The sequence below is a fragment of the Struthio camelus genome, chromosome 3 (genome assembly GCF_040807025.1).
Source record: "Struthio camelus isolate bStrCam1 chromosome 3, bStrCam1.hap1, whole genome shotgun sequence".
Lineage (NCBI taxonomy): Eukaryota > Metazoa > Chordata > Aves > Struthioniformes > Struthionidae > Struthio > Struthio camelus.
Genome location: NC_090944.1, coordinates 131,187,565 through 131,210,726, shown reverse-complemented (window position 1 = coordinate 131,210,726; position 23,162 = coordinate 131,187,565). Strand labels below are relative to the sequence as shown.

At 39.6% G+C, this 23,162-nt stretch overlaps 1 protein-coding gene across 2 annotated transcripts in view; it reads left to right on the top strand.

Annotated features, from left to right (window-relative positions):
* Positions 1–23,162, top strand: part of LOC104143455 (centriolin-like) — an 87,387-nt gene that overhangs the window by 41,550 nt on the left and 22,675 nt on the right. Inside the window, exons 11-16 of one of the 2 annotated variants that reach the window (XM_068940328.1) lie at positions 267–426; positions 2,192–2,356; positions 5,941–6,015; positions 6,639–6,674; positions 7,906–8,755; positions 12,001–12,174. The gene's annotated coding sequence lies outside the window, so the exon portion shown is untranslated. Of the gene's footprint in view, positions 1–266; positions 427–2,191; positions 2,357–5,940; positions 6,016–6,235; positions 6,405–6,638; positions 6,675–7,905; positions 8,756–12,000; positions 12,175–23,162 lie in introns of those variants that run through there. The other variant, XM_068940329.1, reaches the window with a different exon arrangement.

The following is a 23,162-nucleotide window of genomic DNA, read 5'->3' as shown; positions in this document are numbered from 1 at the left end:
ATGTATATTATCAGTAATCCATAATACATTTTTCTGCCTTCCAATTATTTTCTAAGTCAGCACTAGAATAAAGTGGGCAGCAGATGAGAACATAGATTATTTCTCCTGTGTTTGAAAGACGAGGCCTTAAACTGGCTGAGCGCTAACTACAAAACGGCCAGCTTAGCACTGTCGTTCCTTTGAGGGTGTGATTTCGTGGTCAACAGGTAGTGCTCTCAGACTGATGGTTCTTCTCTGGTTATATTTCTCCTTTCTCTCCCTTGCAGTGTTACTAATTCATGTGCAGCTGTGCAGTAACTTGGACCATCTCTTGGACTGATTCCCCTGGAAAACACTTTTTTTCTTAAGGAAGGGTTAGTTTTCTGCTGAATCGATGAGCCAGCCTGACTGTTCCATGGGCACACAACTGCCTAGGCCAACAGGAAGGTGAGAGCAAGAACACCTGATTAAAGGGAAGGTGGGAGCCTTCATGGTATGTTGTTAAAGGGCAGGATTTCTTGGACAATTGCTCTGCTTCTTCCATAATAACAACACAAAAACATCAGCGGCTAGGAATTTTGAGAAATTCCAAGGTAAATAAGATAATAATAAATATAATTTATTTGAAATTAAAATACTTTAAATAAATAATTGCTCAGCAGGTAGCGCACTGGTAATGTTTTCTTACATGTAAGACATCCTAAGTGCCTCTTTGCTTTAATGCAAATGTAGACTCCAGATCTGCAAGTTGTTTCTTGTCAATAAAACCTCACAGCAGTGGAGGCCCCTTGAGACAGATGTTTGTACAGACAGACATCCTGTCCATCTGAAATAATTTAAAGGATTTGGGCTTTAAAGGCTTAATTGTATTAGTATGGTATGGTAAGGCCTTTGTGCAAAGCTGTCATCTTTAGCGGACTGTACGAGTTCAAATACATTTGAATGACTGCAGAGGTGTAAGGTAACAGCTGCTGTGAAGTTGGGTGGTGACACACTGAATAGGAATTTAAATCTGTAAACCTGATTTGTGACTGGAAGAGTTTTTCTACTAAAAATCACACTGAGCCAGTGAGATAGCAAGAAATTCCCCTGTAGTTCATGTGGTAGTAGTGCAGAAGTTCCCTAGGTGATTCAGAAGTACAAATTCCGCTGAAAGTCACCTCTGAGCTTTTAAAGTCTGTTCGTAAATGTTTGTACTATGTAAGCTGTTCAAAAAACTATGTAAGCACTTCGCTAAGGAACTGCTAGTCTTTATTACAGAAAAAGCATTTCATATGTGAATCAAGACTGAAAAAAAAACCCCAGCAGCTGCTTCAAGGTAGCTGTGAAGAGTCGCTTTTCATCTTATTGCAGCGTAAACCCTTACCACAGTGATGCCATAAAAGTTAAACTTTGGCAGCTATTCTGCTGATGACTGTTTTAGTTGAAACACCAGTTGTTCTACAATTTTGAGGACTAAATAAAATAATCTTGTTCTAGTCTGATTCTGCTGGGCTTTCTACACTACCCTCTATGATCATTTCTGGGAGTAGTTCTTCCAGGAGAGAGAGGCATTTATGTCTAAGTTATAATATATTTTCTTCCTATATAAACATTTTATCTCAAATATTCTGCTTTGAATTTTTACTTAATTTGTATTTTAATTAGGAAAATGTAATGAAGAAATAGTTTGTAATATACCTTAAAAAAGAGTAACCTACCTACTTTTTGGAACTTGACATGGCCAGCAAAACTGAAACATTATTTTGCTGTTAAGTGAACAGCTTTGGAAAAGACTCTTGTGTTTATGATGGCTTGGAGTGTCTTACAAACTAACACTTAACTTTCACATTCTTTGCTTACAGCAGAATCAGTAATTGCAGTCCATTAAACCTGCATGGAAAAAATATATTCAGTGTAGCCATTTGGAAAAGGTCTGTTTTCTCTGCAGAATAGATCATGTATGTGTACATATCCTTGAAGAAAGTACTGCTCTAGAACTACGTGTCTCAGCTCAAAGGAAAGGTCCCTTTTCAGACTTAAACATATATAGATTAAACTTTTTCTAACATTTCATTTGCACATTTTTTTTCCTAGTGGTGATTTTCAGAGCTAGCGCTGATTGTTTTTATGGGCTCTTTGAGGGGGTTTGTTAGTAATATTCAAACCGATCAGCTTCAGTTTTGCCATGACATTGCTTATAACTGCAACTATCTGGAACTTGTTTTTGCAGGAATTAGTGCAAACTACTGTTTTGTGACCGCATGGGGTTGGATCTGTGAGCTTTGATTTCAGTCTCTGATATGAAAGAATCACCGCTCTCTACACACCTCTGAAATAATTAGTTTTCCAGCTTCCTCACAAGCCAAGGATGACCAGGAGCATTTGAATAAAAGAGGTATAAAAATCATCAGTCATATACACTAAAATGCACCCAGCAGTCATTTAGAATTGATCCTAACTCTGTGTACCTCACTTTGAATATTTACCTTGATGCAGCAGGCTCTGCAGTGTCTCAGTAAAACACTTCTTGTTTTATGCTAATTTATTTATATAATTTTAAAATAGTAAGAAAATCTAAAACCTTAAGAAGTAACCAGCAGCACAATAAATACAACCTAGCAGTGTTAAAATAATAACTTCAGCAGTGAGTTCAGTGGCGGACACCAATAGAGACTTCTTACCTATTTTATAGGAAGGACGTTTTGCAAAGAATCATGCCTGATTGGAAGCATGTTAATTCTGTATGTGCTACACCATATCTAAAATTCATATGTTGTGAAGTGGAAGAAACAAACAAAAGCAGTAACGCCCTCTATTTTTGTTGTTTGGAAGAAGGTGTGCGCCACAGTCCATTTCAGATGTGGCCATATCGTCTAGGAAAATAGGAAGCAAAAATCCACTGTAGAAAAAATGCCAGATCTGAAAATGTTCTGTCCAAGTGGAGAACTGAGTATTAAAGCTCATGAGCGGCCATCGGGCCTTAAATAGTTAAGTGAAAAGGTCATATCAAAGTGGCTCACAGCCAACATCAGCTTTACTGGCTTCTGCATTCACTGTCAGTCACAGAAAGAGAACGCACACATGCTGGAATAAGGTAATTGTTGCAGATTAGAACCCCATGTGGAATGGAAGAGCCATCAAAGTGCTTTATAGCTGCTTAGCATGAGTTCTGATAATAGCAAGTTCTTTTTTATTATTGTTACAAAATGCAGCCATCTACCACAGACTAAACAAAAATCCCACAAGACAATAGCGCTGGCTTGTGAATATAGTATCTTTAATTGCTATGCATTGCTGGAAGTGGCAGTGAAAGTGGAGATATAATTGTTTGTTCAAATAGGACGATTTAGTTTTTTATCACTTTTTTTTTTAACTTTTTTTTTTTTACTTCTTTACTTTTTTACTGCTTAACTTCATCTTATTTTTTAGCTGCAACTAGGATTTTTTCTGTTGTTTTGACATATGTTAGAGCGATCTAGCTGTTCTTATTTGAGTATTTATTCTACAAAAGCAGTAACATTTTTTTCCTCTTCCGTATCTCATTGGCAAGAATAAAAAAGGCATGATTCTTAAGCGGCATCGTAGTGCGCAAGACCAAGTGTGCAAGATCATCACGCAAGCTAAAAAATAATGTTCATGAAATGTATCTATCTCATGAAACACAGGTGGCAGCAACAGTTTTTGACTTTCTGTACAAGGAGCCAGTTCTACAATGACACCCTTAAGGCAGATCTGTGCATTTAGGCAGAAGATCATGCTGCATGATTTTCTTCAGGACTAGTACCAAAGAGTTTACACAACTGGGAGGAATACAAGATGCTTTCTTGCAGTCAGGTTCTTACAGTCATTAGGAGTTATGCAGTAACATTGCTTGTTACGTTTGCGCTGGCCAACACTGTTTTTTTGCACAGGCCTTTGAGCTTATTAACTATGCATGTTTTAGGCCCTGTTTTCAGATCCTGTTGTTCCTGTTTGAAAACAGTAGCTGTTCTTAGTCCACAGAAATGCAGCCTTGAATGTTATGTAACCAAATTAAGCTTCCACCTGCCCAGTGCTCAAGAAAGCATCAACAACTGGTGATGTGAAGAGACCTCATTATTAAGATGTAATTACTTTGATGCTTTTCAGCATCAAAGTATATTACTACTAGTATATTATGATCAGCATTATCACACAGATTATTAAAATAATCACATGTGTAAAAATGATAGGTCAGTTGTGGTATCACGTTGTAGTTCAGTTTTTATCAAGCACAGGAAAAGAGTATGTGTTTGTTTACACCAGGTACTGCCTCTTTCTCGTTGCAAAAACTTAAGACTGTGTTTTATATGCCTATAAAATGTGCATATACATGCATAGCTACACACACACACACAGACAAAATGTTAACAGTTTTCTGTATCTGTGCATTAAAGACAAATTCTGATTACTGTGGTAGTTCAGGAGCTCAGAAATTTTACTTTCTCTGCTTTTGTGTTTGCAAAACCTCAAGCGCGATGTCATTGACTTTTGTCCTTGATTTAGATTAAGGAAAAAGAAGGATTAAACAGTGTTGTTATTTACGTTTGTACAATCAAATATATACTCGTTGAGAGTATATTCCATGCCGTTTGCCTGAGCGTGTATCATGCCTTATGCATAAACTGATATTTTAAGTCAGTGTTGCTTGGTTCTAAATTAATTGAGATTGACAAATGCTGTCATGCATTCAGTGTGGATGAAGTTTATTGAAATTTTGAAATTTTAAGTTACCAGATATTTAAACACAACTACCTATTACAGCATTGACAGCTGTTTTAATTATGAAAAACACTAGTGTTATGATCAAATATGTCGATATAGGATTTTCTCCCAGCCGCACATTTGAAATAAAATACGAATAAGAAAAATTTCTCAAAGAGAATTTTTAGAGAAAATCATTGTTCCAAAAGCTGAGTATGAAAACCTCAACTGCACTCAATTCTTCCACTTCTGTTTCTACCAAAGTAATGTTTGGCTCTCCTCTGTACATTTGTTGATTTGGGTTATTGTGGCTATTTCTGGTTTTGTTCTTTTTTGCTAAAGCAACTAAATCAACCAACAGTGAAGGTCGTTGTAGAAAACAAACTTTTGGTAAAATCTGAACAAAAATATGACCTCCCCTCATCTCCTCTTTCTCTGTTTTCTAACCTACTATTGGCTTTTGTGAAGCCTTAGTCTTTTCCAGTGTCTGCATTTGCTCCTCCTCGTGTTTCCTCCCCTTTCCCCTCAGCTCTTCATTTGCTCTGTGGTGGTCACTCTTTTTTCAGGTTTTGCTCTTTCACTTTTTTTCCCTCTTCAAAGTTTTCTTTTTCCTTCCTTTTTCTTCTCTGGGCTGTCCTCTCTTATTTGTCTGCTTACATCTCTACTCCCTTCTGGCCCCTCTGTCGTTGTAGCCCCCTTGGCCACAGCTGCACGTGCAGGGCAGTCTGATCCCCCACCGCCAGTAGCTGGGCAAGCCTGGGGAAGGCTTTCCCAAGGGGCCTGGCACCGTCCCCGCGCCTTTCCCAGTCACTGCATAGAGTGGCTGTGCCAGCAGGAGCCTGAAGGCGTCCCAGAGGCACCACTGGCCTGGTGAGGTGGGGGACCCTCTGTGGGGGATGAGGGGGTGATGACTGATGGAGAGGGAGACATTCTTATGTTGCTGAGTGAATTTCCCCATCATCCGCATACAAGGACAGCATCCTCGGGTCTTTGCCTTTTCCTGGAGGCTGCACTGGTGGGGGACATGGGTAGAGGCTGCAGGGTTGACCATCAGCAGTGTCCCAGCCCTGTTTTCTGCCTGCATTGGAGCCATCCTCACCCAGCCGCTAGCTGCAAAACAACGTAGCTAGCAGCAGCTGAGTCTGCCTGTCCACAGCAAGTGCTATCTCTGTTTGCAGGGGCATGGACTATTCCTATGAGGGATGTATTTTCTTTTTTTTTTTTTTTTTAAATTAACTACTATATTTATTTGAATAGATCTGTCAAAAAACAGACCCCCTGTACCCTCCAGGTACTTCTGATTGTTCCTGAGTATCAGAGGAGTTAAGCCTGGTGAGTACCTATGCATAGAAATTTTAATAAAAATGTGTGGTTTTCATTCTCTTCGAACATTCGCAGTTATAGCTGATGTGATTGTAACAGGAATTGCAGGGAGAGAGAATTTGCAATTAATTAAGAATTGCTTTAATTTTTTAAATTTGTATGTTCACAGATCAATTTCAGATAAAAATCTTTTTCTGTAGCTATTGAGGATTTCTTTTTCCTGGGCATTTTTCCATAACTATTGGTTTCGTGTCTGTCCCTGCTATTCTACCAAGCTATAATTTACCAAGCCTGTAATGAGACAGTTGTGTTTATTCTAAGAGTTTACTCAGATCTTTGTTACCTTCAAACTGCCCTGGAGGAGAGACGGGACAGTCAGCCTGCCACATAGTTCAGCGGTAAGCATAGAGACCTCTGGGTATGACAGTGCTGTGAGTTCAAACTCCAGCTATGTTGCACGTTTAATCTTTGTGAAGGTAAAAGACTTGTGATTGCATTTGGTAGGAAGAAGAGCAGTGTGAATACGGTGCATTTCTTAGGTTCGCCATGGAGTAGAATGCTTGCAAAGTGAGACTACGTCTTTATTTTCTTGGCATCTGTTTTACTCTGCTATTTTCTTCCTTCTTCCACAGGACCTTAAATGAAGGAAACAACTGTGGGAGGAACGGGTGGGTTAGATCTGCTTTTATGTCTACCTGGCCTCTAGCTCTTCCCTGCAGTTGCACCACTCTTATTCTTGTTGCTTGGTTGCATAGCATTTGAATTGCTGCTCCATTTTCTTCCTCGGTGGCAAGGGGGAATTGCTCCGCTTATAGCACCAGTCAAATCTGAAAGCAAATACGAATTATGCTTTCATGTGGTGTCAGGAAGAGTTCCAAAAATCTTTACTTGAATTTAATCATGAATCTAGGACAGGTCAGACAGGTATTCTTCCCTTGCAACCTGAAGTAAATATTTCTAGGAATACTGTAATTTGAAACCCTTTATTCATTTGAATGTCCAGCTGTCAGCTGAAACTGGCCTTGAGGGTCCTAAGTACAGCTCCATCCTAAAAGTAGCTAAGTGCTCATGAAATAATAGGTTCTTTTCTTAATAAGACTGCAAAGTGTTTGAATAGGTACATGAAGGAGGGAATAAAACAATTTAAGCACAGCTGATAGAACAAAGAGCTAAAAACCACAAAATATGTCAGGAATAATATCAAAAAGAGGTTAAAAAAAAAAAAAAGAGGAAAAAATAGAGTACTAAAAATAATATAGTAAGTAGTGTTGCAAATGTTGGGGGGGGAAAAAAAAAGAGATATAGCACAATACTGCGGCAGCAAAGAACGGGATTTTTTAGATGTGGAGGGACTGACTTTTAGCTGATGTTTTGGTTCATATTAGCTGTCCTGGCTGGAAGAAGCACACTTCTGGCCTGGTGCTTCATTTTGCTCTGAACCATCCAGGCAACGTAAGATACATGTGCTGTGATTAATGACCTTGACAAAGATGATAAAAAGGGGACAGTATTTGTGACCAGCCAGTTTTGCCATTCAGTTCCTTCGGATCTCAGTGGCCTGTTCCCATAGCATAATTATGCCCAACTCTTGCTCCCATGTAAGTACAATAACATTTTTGCCTGTGAAGTCTGTAGAGAGACAAGTATGCCTTGGGACAGCCTGATACTGATCCATACTTCTTCCTGAGCAAAAATTAGTCATGATCCCTACTGCGCCCTTATATTGTTGCTTCTGAACCAGCCTGTTCTACTGAACAGTGCAAGTCTCCCCTCATTTATCTTTTCATTATTTTTAGTGTAGTAGATGATAGTGCCAGTTTCCTCCTCTGCTGGATCAGACTCTGTGATGCATTGCAAGCATATACTGCCAGTAAAGCATTATTTTAATGTTTTCTTCAGTTCTTGCCACCTGATTTTTGACAGAGCTCTGGCTTGTCCTTTGGAACAAAATGGGATATTTTCTACAGGCAAATCAAAGGTAATTACCTTTTTGGTAATTACTTTAATCTGAGTTTTTGTCTTTCTGTTTTCAAACATGTTTCTGTGTCCATTTTGCCCTTTGAGCATTTTGATAGTTCGTGTAGTGAAATTTAGGTAAATTTCTATTTGGAACAACTGTTTCTAGAATGGTTTTTTCATTTATTACTGTTTGGTTAGCTGTTGCTTTAACATTAAATTAACACTTCACAGAAACCGTACAGATTAGTCATTTGTAGAATAAAATTGGGAGAATCAGAGCGTAAATAACATCAAAAAATCTGGGATTTGAGTTGCTCTTAGAGTCCTAATCTTTGCACCCTCAACTACCTGTGGATTTCCTGGCTCTTATGATGGTGGGCAGATCTTACCATGAACATGTGTGTGATGATTGATGGGAAAACCACACCCAGCTAACTGATCTTCTTTGGCTACTCGCTTTCTTTTTTTTCCTTTTGCTTTTGAGCGCATCCTCTTCTGTTTTGTCCTGTGCCTTCTTCCAGCTTGGTATGTGTGCGAGTGATACTAAACTCACTAGGAACCATCCAAGCATCTTTCAGACTAGGATTTGGTTTTATAGCATGTAAATACTAACACTTTTTTTTTTTCCCCATAGCAGGCAGGCTGCTAGAATTAACAGTAAAGAAACACCTGTCTTCTTGTTAACATCAGCTAAGTCACTTGACTGAGTGCTGATTATGTTTTGACTTCTAGAGGGATCTTTGTGTGTTGAACGGCATTGCTGAAGAAGAATAGCTGGATGAAGAAAATGGTAGAACTGTATTTTTTTTTTATTTTTATTTTTTGACTCTCAAGTGAGTTAATTTGGCAACAGCTGGATAATTTGGGGAACTAGATAGCACTTAAGTTTAAAAAAGGAAAAGGAAGAGTACTCTTCCTCATGGCTGTGTAGCCCTTCTGATAATTCTGGTGCCTAGTAGATTAAGAGATGGGTTATTGAGAAATAATAGGTAGCGCTCTGCGGTTCTGCTGTGGCCAGGAGGAGAACCCTTTTTATTGCAGTGAAGCCCAGGCAGAGTTCAATTTCAACTAGAAGTGCAAAGCTTATCTAGTTGAGTTTCTGTTGGAAAAAGCTAATTGTGAGAAATGGGTATAGAAAGTTTTTGTTTGCCTAGGGAGTAAATATTATTCAGAGTTTTGGTCCTCTATCAAAGGTCTTCTGATTGTTCTCAGGTAAATGTCTTGTCTCCTTTCTTCTTGGCCCTTCTGGGTTCAGTTCTTGCTCTTACTGCAGTCGATGCTAAAAATAATCTGAAAATGTAGGATGTGAGTGGTTTTTGGTTTTTTTTTTTTTTTTTTTTAAAGAAGGCCTTTCTGAAAACACACTGCTCTCCTTGCTATGTATCTAGTGAAGCTGTGCATCTGCTTAAGAGCTAAACTTTTTCTTTCATGGAATCCTCTGACTGACAGCCTCTTCCCTTGGTTATGATAGAAAGGCTGGTATGCTTGGGTGGGTCAACAGTCCTTCATTGGTTTTACGTTATCCTACAGAAGCAGCTTGGAAAAGTGAAATCAGAAAAGCTAACTTAAAAGTTTATGGTCACTTGCATGTTTAGGTAATAATTGAAAGTATAGTAGTAACATAAATGAGTTTAGCCCCCACACAATGGGCTAGATCTACTGTCCAGAAATCCACACTCTTCTGTGTGCTCCTATTATACTTTCTGTGACTTTTGTTGGGATGGAGTTCTCCGCATAGTTTTTCCAAATGCCTTGTGTTGCCCTGGAAAGACTGCAATGATTCTTTGCCAACATCCGTCACCAGGAGTGGGACTTCATATTTGAAAAGTAGAGAGAAGGCTGCGAATCCAGGGCCTGGCCTGGATTTACGTTCTTCATGAAGTCATTTCTGAGGACTGTTGTAGAGATATCCAAGAGACTGATGGTAATCCAGCTACATAGCATTTCCCTAGGTAGTCTCTATGCACAGTGGAAAGGCAACCGGCCTTTATGAGCAAGTATGCAACAGCGCAGTAAGAATGAGCTAAGGAAGTAGTCAGAGGATCTGTTTGAGCAGAGTGACTCAATGCTAGCATAGATGGACTTGTGAATACAAATATATATGTGCATCATGCATTTTTAAAATAGGTTTTAAAATTGCCTTCCATTATGTACTCTGAAATCTGCTGCCTTTCTGCATCAATATGATAAAATTTTATTTATGATAAGTGCTGAAAAGTGTATTATTAGTTCTCTTCCTCCTCCATGGAAATTATTTGGCTTTTACCTTCATCAGTATAAGAACATAGTGTATTAATAATAGCTTATTTATTCACCTTTAAAATGTAGCCTTCCTTTCTGTGCTTATTTTTTTTTAAGAGGTTATTTACAGAATAAGCAGAGGTTCAGAGGAGAGTATATTTGGTAGCAATATAGCTTAGGTGAATATTTGTCCAGCTTTGTTAAAACTACAGTTGGGAGGGGAAACTTAAAATGGTTTTGGTTCATTACTACCTCTTAGGCTTTTACTCACGTAAAGACAGATATGAATTTGGTGGAAATTTACACCAGTGGTAGGGTGTCCTGATTTTCATCTACTTGCAGTAGTCGTTCTAGTGTCATCTGTTTCAGTTGTTCACAACATTCTCAAGTCTTTTGCGTTAAAACTGCTGACAAGCATATGTAGCAATTACTTTCTTTGTTGGAGCTAAAAAGCATATACGCTCTGAGGACATAGGCGGTTTAAGAGGCTGTCTACCTCATAACAAGAATGACCAGCTCTTGTTTGTTACTTCCCCAAACAAAATTCTGTGTGCACCCTCTTCTGTCTATTACACCTTCCTTTTCTCAGCATCAGTGGTTCACATACTAGACATGTGGGTGAGTGCAGATGCAGTGTCTCAAGGAAATACTTGCTTGATACACCATGACGTTACTTCTTCCAGAAACCTGGGTGGTGATGTGGCAGTGCAGGCCTTGAAGCGCCCATCTTTGGGGGATTTATTTTTCTCGTAAGGTGTAGCTAACTTTGCTCTCAGTCTCTCACAGTCTTTTTAAAAAAAAGAAAACGTGGCAAGGATAATGCAAACGTTGATACTTCTCATAGCTTGCAAAATGTATTTTCTTGTCGCAAGCAGATGTTGCAGCAGTACAAAGTCACGAGTGTGATGTTGGTCTGGCTGTTCAACTGAGCTATGAAGTCGTGAGCAAATTACTTAACCTCTCTCTGCTTTGGAGATACCCCTCATTCCCCTAGATGCCCTAGCAAGGAAAATTCACTTCCTCTCCCTGTCACCCACAGCAGCTCTGGCATAGAGAGACGAGCTGCCCTGCGAACGTTCCTTCCCTCCATAGGATGGAACAGGACGCTTGACTCCTGCTCCCCACCACAAAGCACGCTGCCTTTGTGGCAGACATCAGGTCCATTATTTTGAAATGGTTGAAATGCCACAAATTACATCTATTGCAATGGTTTAGGCTGCATGAATCTTGTTTCTTTGTTTTTAAGTAGCATAATTTAAAAGGTGTGTTGCTTTTTAGCTGAGTGTTTGGATAAGCTGTGGGGTTGTCTGTGCAGAGACAGGGATTCTCCCTCTAATATCAAGTGTCTCTGGAAGCAGGTGAATCCTCTCTTTGCTCTCCTTGGCGGAACTTCCTGCGGGTAGGGAGTCACCACAACGTTCTGAAATCTGGGAGCGTACACCTGGCTGTGATGTCAGAGTGAAATCCTGTTCCTACAAATCCTCCATGATTTGGACTCTTGTAGGGTTGATCCAAAGCCCCTGAAGCACTTGGGATTGTTCCCACTGATCTCAGTGTGTTTTGCACTGGGTCTGTGTAGAGATTAGGTTTGGGGAATTTGCCAGCCACACTGTTCTCCCTTCCTAAACAAAGGTGGCGATTTGACAGCGTGCCCTTTTGGTTTTGTTTATTTTGTTTGATTTCCATTGTGCAAACCTCTTTTGTCTGGGGCTGCTTGGCAGGCAGTGTAATTTATCCTAGTTTAATGGGAGGTATTAAATCTTTTGTGCAAATCTGGCTGTTCCCTTTGGATAGGACCAACGTTTTATAAGAAGAAAGGCAACAAAGTAAAGACGACCATTACACATGTTGTTGTCCATGCTGCTGTTTAACTAAACACCATCTGCTGAAAGGCTGAATCCCCTTTGGAGGGACATCATTCTCTTGTCAACTGGAGCACTGCTGAAAAACATTTTTTGTTTTAAAGTGGTGAGTCACATTTGCGTACTCTGTATAGCAATTTTAAATAGCTGAAATAACACCTGTTTGGGAAAATGCTTTATACTGTTAGTTGCTGTTTTGAATGTTTGTAGTACAGTGGGCCTTTTTGAATAGGGAACAGGGTAGTGTTTTGAAAATCCAACAGTAAGGATTTTAATTAGCTTTGTGAGCATGGTCAGGTGCTTTACATCCAAAATTTCAGAGGGATTTTGTATATTTTATACCTGTATTTTATACCTACCACCTTTTGTTTAAGCGTCCAGAACAAGTAACAACAATGGATTGTAAAAACTGGATGATAAACAAGCACCCCAAAAAATATATATATATATTACGAGCTGCTTCTGAAAATGCTGGCATTAACTGTTTGGATATAATGGAAAGGTAGCAAGGTTGGGTTGTTAAGCTTCATTAATTATTTGTAAACTACCTTAGGTTGTAGGTGCCAAAGAATTGAAGTATTTTTCTTTTATTGCTGTTTTTAAACACAAAAGAAACATGTCTGTATGTAGCTAGCAAAATAATTTCAAACTTCCACTAGATGTATTTGAAGGGAGAAAATATTACTTAAGCCACTGAGTACTGTCTGAACACCAGAGCTTAACAGGTTACTTTATTAATGTGCATATTAAATTTATATTCTGTATTTGTTGTTGTTATTGTTAAACAGACCAGCAGTAATAACTATGGGTTCTCATGAAACTGGACTCTAAGGTGTTCTTGGGCTAAGTTCTGTTTGCTGGCTCTCCTAATAACCAAGTAGAAAAACTAATTCTGTAAGCTTTCATTTTGCCAGCAAAATGATCAATTAAATTCAGAGCGCGAGTAGTCCATGAGGCAGGCCGAGAACTTTAAGAGACTTGTTCTCTTGCCGATGGGAAATTACCTGTAGGTTACAGTGAAATTGTTTTTGTTAGAAAGGTGCAAAACCCGCCCCAGATCTCCTATGCCTCTAAATAAGTTCTCCTGCCTCAACAGGGAAGTCTGTGAGAGTAAGGATCAGGTAGAACTGGAAGGCCAGGGAATAAGATGTGACTTATCATATCGCAAGTAGGGTCAGCAAAGTCAAGTAAGGGAATGAGAGAGAGTGAGAAATGTCTGATACTCTAGGCATGCTAGCTGCTAACACTAACCAGAGCAATCCAGCAAAAGTATTTAGTAATTGGCTGTGCTGGATTTGAGACCAGGTACTTGGCTCTGGAAATGTGAGTGTTTAGTGCTTGAGCTGAAGCAGGACATTTCTGGAGGGAAGATGGACCTCCGTCCCTGCCGAAGAAGTGTCAATGGGAGTTTCACTATTGGCTGTAATGTAGCTAAGATTTAATTGCACATCTTCTAGTTCTAAATTTCTGGGCTGATTCTTGGTTGTGTTTGTTCTTGTTTGACATTTTGAAGTCTGCAGGAGGAAGCTTTGGCTTTTTGCCTTTCTGTCAGCATTAGTAAACACGGACATCTTCAAATGTCTTAAATTCTGGGTCATTTAACAGACTGTTTAAGCACAATGAATTAGAAAATCACTGATGAGCTTATATTTTTCTATCATTAAGAAAAATAAATCTGTAGTTTGACACTATTTGGGTTCATTTTATTTGGCTTGAAAGACGCCACTAAGAATGTCCTAGTACTTGATACAGTTCAGGGAAAAAAGGTCTAGGAAGAAAAGCTGCATTCTAGAAAAATGGAAACAATTGCGTAATTAGGTTGTATTTAATAATTCCTTGCAAACAGACACTGTCTCATTTCCAGTACTTGCTTCTAAATCGATAGATAGCAGCATAATCATACCTGACAGTAGAATAAAGGGAGCTGACTTTAATACAGACTTAGTGTTTTATTACGATATAATAGATTTGAGATGGCTGTTCCTAAAATGTTGAAGCAAGAAGAATTTTGAATTTTGTTTTTTTTTTTTTTTAAATAAAACTGTAACATGGAGGCTGTAACGAAAAATTATGTGTATGACTTATATTCTCTCTACTGTCAATGCTGGGAAAATTAATTTTTTTATTTTTAATAGTCTTTTATTTATACTATATTCTGAAATACTATTCTGTTATCTGAGAATGGCATCTTTAGTATTACTATTTTATGGTACAAATCTTTCACACTTCAGTAGGTAATTGTTTTCCCTTTTCCAAGTTTCTGTTTTCCAGGCAAGAGCTCTTTTACTGCTTATTGCTATCTATTAGCTCGTTGGAATGGCCATAACAATTCTAATAGCGCATCCAAAGCAGGCCCAAATTCGGTCTTAGTGGTCTCTGTAGCGCAGAACAAGACAGGACAAAAGAAAGATGCACTTAAGAGAATACACAAGGTGTCTTTTTCTCTGTAGTGTTTTGCCTTCCAAGCTAGTGGACCATCCCATGAAGGGTGGTCTGAGGTGTGCGTACTTCCACGTTATAAGATCAGATTTCAAATTGTAGCTATACCAGTTGGATGGCTAGCTGCCCCTGAGAGGGCTCATCCCCTTCCTTGTGCTAGCTCTGACAGAACAGTGGGCCAGTTTAATGAGCTAACTGGCAGAAAACTATTTGTTTTGCATCCTGTAGGACTTGTTTCTGACAGTTTAGTTTACTGAACTGGCTCCCTGGAGGGACATCGGCTGAGCTGTACAGCCAGCGTAAAGGAAGCTAAAGGATGGCACAAAGGGCTAGGTAATGTCCTGCTTGTAGCAAAGACAGAGTGATCCTATCTGAGGAAGATGAGGGCTATGGGGAGTTACCAGTCGAGCGAGCATTAGCTGGGGAAGTGGAGAGGTCTAAGTATGGCCTGTTGAACTAAGGCTTTGCTGCACCGGATATAGTGTGTTACAGAGGTATATCTGATCAAAGATAGTCAATATGCCAGAAATCCCATCAGGATGGGTTCCGGTTTGTGCGGCTGCTCCTCGTGGAACTTGCATACCCGTCAAATGGAGGGCCCTCCGCCTTTGCGATAAGGAGGAGGTTGTATCCCTCTGTTATGTCAATAGTTTGGTTCTCTTTCTGGGTAGAAGAAATGTGTTCCCCTTTGTTTTTACTGTTGAACAGAAAAATCCAACAGATGCGTAAAACCCACTGCAAAGCAAGTAAATCTTCCAACTGACTTTGGTTGGATTTGAAATAGGTTCAGCAGGATCCACCAACTACCAAATTAATGTGCTGAAATCAGTAACGTGAAAAATTCGTGTGCAGAAAAATTGAAAGCTGATCTTGAAATAAAACCCTCTCTGCAGTAAGAAATCCCCCTGTGCCATGCAACAGTATTCATCGTTAGGCAAAGGCAAAGAACCAAACGTTCAGTAGCGTGTTTCTCATTCAGAAACAATTTATTCCATGAGATTTGAGATTATAAGCATCAGGAGCTGATTCATGGAGTCCTCACGTGATCAAAGTACAGAGCTGTGTATGCACATAAGGCTGTATGTCTGTTCCCAACTCTGAATTTCAGTAAGTCACAAATGAAACTGAGGTATGTTTTCTCTGAGATTATTTCCACTTGTCCAGCTTCGGCTGTCATTAAATTCTCCACAGTCAGTGAGGAATTCTGTAAGAGTGAGAACTGGGTAAAATTGGTAAGTCTGGGAAAAACAGGTGACTTAGAGGGCATGGGCGTTTTCCTGTCCCTCTTCAGAAAGCTCAGTCTTATTTGGTGTAATTTGGCATTTTGAAACTCTTGAGTTGGACTGGGAACATTTTATAGTACTCTAGGGTGAAAGGGATTTTGGTAGCTGTATCCTAAAAAAAACTGGGTGCAAAACAGTGATAGAGTTTCCTTTTGAATGGTAAATCCATCATGGGAGCTCTTCTTAGTCCCTGCTATGCTGTCATACTAATAAAAAAAAGTTTGTGGCATTGCTCCTAGTTGGCTCTCTCTCCCATCAGGCAGTGACTAAAACAGTAGCTTTCGAAGATCTCTCAGTGAAGGCCTAGCATTTGCCTCAGCGAAGTAATTAAGGTCCTGACTCCTGGATCAGGGAGGAATTATGAGCCTAAATGCTCTGTTGAGTCTGGGCCAAGTTCTCTGTGATGCAAATCTGAGTTGTTTGTCTAACAGCAGCCTGGTGGCTTTTGGAGTGGAAATGCTGGCTGGCTTATCAGGAGGGCTGAACATCACTCAGAAATTATACCTCGATTTACTAGCTTAGCCAAACTTGTTTACAGTAGGCTATTTACTATAGTTCTCAAAAGCGGTGCAATAGAAGTACTCTGAAAAATCCCTCAAAGCCCTTTACAAGTAAAATTTTTCTTTATCGTATTATCAGAAAATGCTGTGTAAGAGAATACTTGCACCTGCTGCATCTCCCATAATTATCCTGAACTCAGCAACGGATTTTGTGTTCCTACTTTTAAAAGCCATCTTGCTAAATAGATGTAGAGAATGTTCCCTTTGGGTGAGTAAGTGAATAGCAGTGCAGCGTTAGGGAAGCACCGTGAACTTGGCATGCCTTGTATCTGGCTGAGAGAGTGAAAGGAGGAAGATAAGAGAACAGAATATATTATTATGTCTTTATGTGCCGAATGCTGACTTGCAAATCTGGCAATGCCACAGTTTGAAGAGAATCTCTCTTTTCAAGTCTCTTTCATGTAGTACAGATCACCTGAGGGGTGATTGGAGTCTTTTTTTAAAGGAATTAAAAACTATCCTATCATCCCTTTAGTATCGAGTAGTTAAACAGAGGAAAATACTGTTGACTTGCAAGCATTTGAAATAATTGTCTTTACAAAAATAGACAGCAAAGCATGGATATCGCAGCCAGGATTCTGCATTCTGATTGCCAGGTTTTGGGTCAATTTATAGAATCTGGCAGTCTTGCATGAAGAAAGAGCCAGGTGGTTTGTTACAGCTATGCAGAAGGCAGCAAAAGATTATGGAGCTCCTGTTTGCATATACCATGATTGGACTGAGTTTACAAACCTTTAGGCCAGGCCTGACACTTTGTCCAGGTTATGCTCAGCAGAACAGAGTTATGTTCAAAACGTAAGGGGAGGACTGTGAAAAGTTGGCTCTAAGTTGTTTGCCTGCTGTATCAGTCCTGGAGCTGGCTGGGGACTGCTTCAGTGTACTGTTCAATTTAGTACAAGCTAAGCACACCCAGTAGTTACAGTACCTGCTAGCTCTCAAAGCAGGAAGGCCAGGATAAGTGGAGTAACGAAGGCTGTGCTGACTGCACGTAGGAAGACACTACTCCCTGTAAGAATATCTCATCCAGCAACTACTGGCCATTAACTGAATGGCTCAGAATAAAATGTGAGAGCAGCAGGATGAGTATGTTTGGACAATGAAGGGAACAAAAGGACTTAAAACTTGTGATGGTTTCCCCCCCCCCCCCCATATCTTTTTTTATTTTTTTTTGTAACCCATCTTCAGTGGAAATAAACTGCAGAACTTGTCTGTACTCAAACTTGTCTGGTTTACTTAAAGTGATTGTTTAAATCAGTGTTAATGCCTGAGTGGATGTGCACATCAGTTTTCACTTCTTTGTGTAAGTTTAGCATGCCCCTGTAAACTACAGAGCGGATTTAGTGTCATTGAAGAATATTGCCATATATAATTGCTTCGAGAGTCCAAATTACAAAGGCAAACAACCAGACTTTCAAGTTCTTTTACTTAGTATGGGTGTAAATGTTCCATTTTGGGAAGAAGTTTTGTGCCGACAGTTCATTTGGGATTATTCATGGCAGTGGGTAGAGGTTCTGTCTGAAACTGTAAGTAGTGGAAGGGCTTATTCACTTTTAGTCTTTTCTTGATTCACTTTTGGCTTTTGGGAACCAGGCAAAGATAGGAGAGTGAAATTCCTGGGAGAAGGAATTGCTTGCTTATATTTATTTCACTTTTTGTAGTTTGGGTGCAAACAAAGCAAAGAAATTTAGAATATGTGACAGTGATTTGTCTTCCAGCATGAGACTGGCTGCAAGATTACAGATATTAGTTGCTACTTGGTAAAAAGTTGAAAATTGTATCAGAACAGGACACTTGCGTGCGCACGCACACACGTATTTCTGAATAAAATATATTTTTGTGAGGGAGGAGCAGCTATGTTGAATGAAGTGGCTTTGAAGAGAGAAACGCAATAGTTAATCTAAATAAGTTAGGCAAAACTGAAAGATTTTATGTAAAGAGGTTGCTAATTTTTTCCTTACTTGCAAAAACTCCTCTAAAAGGGTATTAACTTGAACATATAAAGGGAGAGAAGTGTAGTCTATCGGAATGTTAAGAATTAAAAGTAGGAATCCTTGTAAGAATAAATGTTTAGACGGAGCAAGAAACTTCTGGTTGCAGTGAACGTTACTGCTTACTTAAGAACAGATAAAGATAACATGAAAAAGCAAGTAATGTGCCACCAGCCAGTCATCAGCATTTATAGATCTTTATAAAGGAAATATTTGTATGTGCAACAATATATGTCTTTGCCTATTTGTACTAATACGCATTGATATACCTAACGTTAACTAACAACAGTACATTATACTTCAGTTACAAAGTGGCAGCCATCTATGCACAACGGGATGTGCTGCACCTGTCATTTAATCATGTAGTAGGAGAGATGAAAGTGCTCAAGGAGAAGTAATTGGAAATTACTGCATCTAGGTGCATGAGTGATGTGAACAGAATCATTGTACACAAATATCGGTGTGTAGATGAATAGCATATCTTCATCTTATCTAGATGAATGGGCTAATTGGGCTGGAGGCTATTATTTGCCCTTGCCTGTTATATATTTAATGAGCATTTCAGGAGGGAAATGGAGAGGAAAGCAGCTGTGAAAGGTCTCTCTGTACCTCCCTATACTTTTATTTTCCAACATGAACTAAGGCAAGTTCCAGACCTGTGTGAGTCTCCCCCTCCCCACAACCAAAACAGTAGCTCTTTCCTTGTGGTTAAAGCAAATCACGGATAAAGCTATGTTCTGTAGGAGGTGCCAGCATAAAGTGAAAAAGGCACTGTTTGCTGGCTGGGAAAGGGGCTCCACATTTCATTTCCACACAAGGTAACTCTGTATCCAGGCTATCTGGGTACATGCAGGACTTGGAGCAGATCTCAGCCTATGTCCTGGAATGCAGAAAACAGCTGTTTTGCCTATAAATAAACCAAGAGCTTCTCCTCATATGAGACTTTTTTTTTTTTTTAACTGATATGCTGTAGAAATGAATTGTCACTTTAGCTGTTGGTGTTTAAAGTTAGAATATGTGGTAGAAACAGGATTCACATTCTAACGTATCAAAGTCAGTCACACTGTGATCAGGTTTCAGTCTTATCATATTAGTATCATGTTACAGTGACACCATTTGTGTGGCAAGAGATAATTCTGTCAGCCTTTCATTTCTGATCCCTAGAGTACTAGAGTTTTGTATCTCATGTAGAAAAAAACCCTGGATTTAGTCAAAAACGCCTCCATGCACGAGTGATTTTTCTTAGTTTCAAACACTTATTAAATTATACAAAACATTTTAAGCGTTTGACAATGACTTTTACTGTGGAATAATTGCCTGCTTGACCTCCTGGACTCCTTTCCCCGCCCCCCCCCCCCCCCAACCCTTTTTCATGTGGCTCCATAGGGAAGCAGCAGGATCAGCAGGCTCAGCCTAGAGACAGCATCTCAGAGTGGTCAGGTAGTTCAGCTTCTTCTCTTCAGCCCATGGCCACTCACACATACTATCATATCACACAGTAAGTATGTGTAGCTGTGGTAACAATTACGTAATGTGAATATCTGTCATACAAATATTGGGCTACTGGACAGTAACTAGGCAAAACTCATTGGGCATCAACTAGCACCCTAAGTTCTAGCACCTATTTGATGGACATAAATGAAGCGTTTAATTACCCCCAAAACAAAAAGCTTCCACTTTCCGTTTCACTCAACTCTAGTCATTTGTTATCAGACAGATAACTGTCACAAGATTTATCAGTGCAGATAGCAGCCCACACTCAGCCATATTCACGCAATAATAGTGGAAAACTAGCGATTTTCCTCTTCTCTCAGAACAAAAGCAGTAGCTCTGAATTGCAAGGTTATTTACTCTCCCACAATATAGCTCTGTACCAGCCTTGCAGAACCAGAGCAAGCTGGGACAAGAACAGAGCCAGCAAAATTTACTAATAGAGAGTTAGATCCACCCAATATAAGAACAGCTTAACACTCCCTTTTCCCTGCAGTACAGAGCAGTTCCTTCAGCCCTGGGACTGCAGCGACTGCTGTTGGGAGAATGATGGGCAGGAGCCAAATCCTAGCACCAGTGATCACCTTCCTTAAACACTTCTGGTTTCCTTTTAAAGGGCTGGCTAAGGGCCATAGTTTGAGTTTGTCATCTCATCTCCTGATTACTTTGGTTGGAGGGAGCGAGAAGCTTTTAACCCTGATTCTATCCCTTTTCCTGAGTGACAGCTGTAGCAATTGGAGATTAAGGAGAGCACGGCTCCTTTAAAGGAGCCTGTTACTCATCTTTGGAGATAAGCCCCTGCTCCTTTCCTCAAAGGAGCCCTGTAGCTGATCAGTCTTCCTCTCCCTGCCTTCACTCTGAAGTGTAAATGCCCCATCTTCTAAACATAACTGCCAGCCCCAAGAATAAAAAGAAAAAGGCTTGAATTATGTTTAACAGGCCTTGGCATCTTCATATTTGCTTTGTGGTTTCTGAGATTTGGCATTCACCAAATTTTTTTGATGATCCTGTTCTTTCTTGTTCTAAAAACAAAAAAAAAGACAAAAAAGAAAAAATCTGAAGCCCAGATTGATATTCTCTTCCAGTTAGGTCTAAGTTCAGAAGCTGGGAAGTTGAGTCCCCAGTTGATGTTTTTTTGATTAAAAATAGAAAACGAAAACTCCACAGTAATTTAATCCCCGTGGCTGCTCAGCTAGCGTAAGTGGTAGGCTGTGACTGTTATGTAGCAACCCACTGTAGTAAGCAGCCCCTTTCGTTACCCCTATTGCTGGCGCAGCAGGCATGTCTGAGTCCCATACCACGCAGGCAGCCCTAGCCAGGTTTTAGTTCTGAGTTTTGCACTGATACCTCAAAAAGGTTTCCTTCAGCTTTTCCTCTCAGTTTAGCCAGTCAGGTAGCTCCCCAAAAGCAGCTTACATGCTGGCAGTGCTATCTTTATGGGAGTGTTTTCTATTTGTTAACAATCCCCCGTCCTCCCGGTGTTCTGATATGACCTCTCTGTGTCAGGGATGTTAATGAATGTACTTTTCTAATTGTAGTTCCCCTGCATTGGTTAAAGGGTTTTTTCAAATAGTATAATTTCCTTCCAATAAGGAGAGAACAACGTGGGCCAGATTTCTCATAGCACGTTTTTCCATAACAGGGGGAATGGCTTAGTTTCCTACAGCTGGGTCCAGCCAGACTTCTCTCTGGGACAGGATCCCTGAGCAGACCCTCTGCTGAGGCCAGCAGCTGTTGCCTTTCTTGTTTGTTAGTGAGAGGATATTAAATGTTCTCCCTGCTGGTCCCTGAACAGAATATATGCATAGTCAAACGCTTAGTAACTGAGGATGGTAGCTAAGGGGGTGAAAGGATGTTCTGCTAATAAGGGTAGTAGGCATCTGCAGGCCTCTAGGGAAACTTGCCCAAACCTTTTTCTAGTAATTGCAGGGATTATCTGGAAATCAATAATAAAAGTGGTAACTAGGAGAAGGAAAAATACATCATCCAGAGAAGCCAAATTCTGTAAGTACTGTATTGAGAGCAATCATGGTATGATTTAGTGTAATTGTAAAGCAAATCAGATTGAGGAAAATTGTTTCAAAAGTGACCCTTAGATGGCAATAAGGGCCTTATGTTCTTTCTTATCACAGCAGAAATATCCTACCTTTTTTTTTTTTTTTTTTTTTAAAAAAAGTGTATTGACCTATATGAGTAGCTGTCATGGTCTTGACTTTTAGCCTCTATCAATACATATGAAGTGAAAAGAACCAATCACTCTAAATGAGAAGACTATAGCAATCTTTGTGTTTTTAACCTTGTTTCACCTCTACTAGTCTGCACTGTGTGTCATGTTATTAATTTGTAGCATACAGGAACGTTGGGATTAATTTCTTGAAGTCAGTGGAATTATATCCTTTTATGCCAGAAGTGGTTTTGGCTTGTCTTGTTGCTCAGTGTTCTTCCTAGGAGATGGTCTCTAGTAACAATGTAATCTCTTCTCATGGCACCTGAAAATGATAGTTTGTTTTGTGTGCGTGTTTTAACACTTTACCGTTCTAGAAAAGTGACAATTGCTATTAATACTAAAATCTTATCATTTTGTCTGTGATGCTGTTTAAATCGGGAAGATCAGCTGTTGAACCAAACTTCTTAATTATGTAATTTAACGTTGTCTATGAAAAAGGAATCAATGCTTTTGAAGACCTACCCAGATTCTATTTCGTTACTAAGGGCAGCAGGATTGAACTGAATTTATTTCATTGTAGTGCCTAGGTATGTATACTGATCTTCTTGAGATTTTCATGTGCTTATGTACCATATGTGGAAAATATAGGAAGCACTTCTGTCTCCTAGTAACTAGTGTCCCCAGAAATGTATTTATAGCCTCTTAAATGTCTAACTTCCATGGAGTAAATGGAAGCTTTGACCCCATAGCTGCCCTGCTGAATTTGCATTTTGAGGATGTGGAAGTTAGGTGTGTACGTACTGTTAAAAATATGTCACTTAATTATCTCACTCATAAGAAACAGAGCATTCTGTTAAATTTTTTCTTTCGTTTTTATTCCCAACTTTATTCTTAAGCTGTTGTGTGATATTGGGCAACTCAGTTAGGGTCGGGTCAGGTCAGCTAGAAGATCTACGAGCAAGAAGTTTGAAGACAAGCTGCCATCTTCTAGCTCTGGAGTCTTCCAGACTTGTGCTGTTAGCACACTCCTTCCTCCCTTCTTCCCTCTCCCTCTCTTCTTCCCAGTATTTATTAGCAGCGATATTAAGTGAAATCAGTTCCAACCTTCCCATAGCCTAATGCGTTCCATTTTGTCTATTCCCTAGCTTGTTGTTTCCTATCCTATA